The following is an 856-nucleotide window of genomic DNA, read 5'->3' as shown; positions in this document are numbered from 1 at the left end:
CTTGAACATTAGATCCGCTTTCCAGCTAAACAAAAGAGAAAGCAAGCGATTGTAATTTTAAGACCCAGCAAGCCGTTCACCACGACTGACAACTCTTTTTTAATTGACCTTGGGTCAAATAGGGACTGGGATAATATTTTGTTAAATTATTCTCATTTCCCTATGAATCACATTTCCATATATCTCCACTTCATGCCTTATTTACAACATCCTTACAATTACCATGCAAACGACGTCTTAACTGTCACCCCTTTCTCCCTCTGAACAGTTTAGCAAATATCAAACCATATTTATTATTAATAAACCCACAGCTGAAAACCCCCTTTTTATCTATAAATTATTCACACACTCAAAGCTTGGGGAGTATGGGCGCCCTCCATTTGATGCCACGGAGGCCAGCATAATTGAGATTATTGGCTCAAACTGATGCTTGTGCACACATCATCTGTTTTGCCCTCATCTATCTGTCCATCTGGGTGAGCCATAGGAGATCATACATTTCAATCACAGCATCATGCCCGGTGACAGACTTTCCACAATGGATGTTGATTTTATTATCACAGCACAACTGGTGAAGTACAGCCCCTGCTGTTTTACTGCTCACCCAAACCCCCTGCTGTCAGTCACTCATTGATGGTTTCACACATGCACACTATGCCACACAACAAACACACACACACACACACACACTCACACACACAAAACTAAAAGCACAATTTATTTTTATTACACTCTATCTCTCACATTCAAGCGGCTGCTCGCAACCTAAATCGCACTCTGACATATGTAAAAACAACAAACAAGATTCTATTCCTGCACACAAACCCACCCACACACACACACACATACACACACA

This window comes from Etheostoma spectabile, chromosome 6 (assembly GCF_008692095.1).
Source record: "Etheostoma spectabile isolate EspeVRDwgs_2016 chromosome 6, UIUC_Espe_1.0, whole genome shotgun sequence".
NCBI lineage: Eukaryota > Metazoa > Chordata > Actinopteri > Perciformes > Percidae > Etheostoma > Etheostoma spectabile.
Note: the sequence above shows the minus strand (reverse complement) of the source record.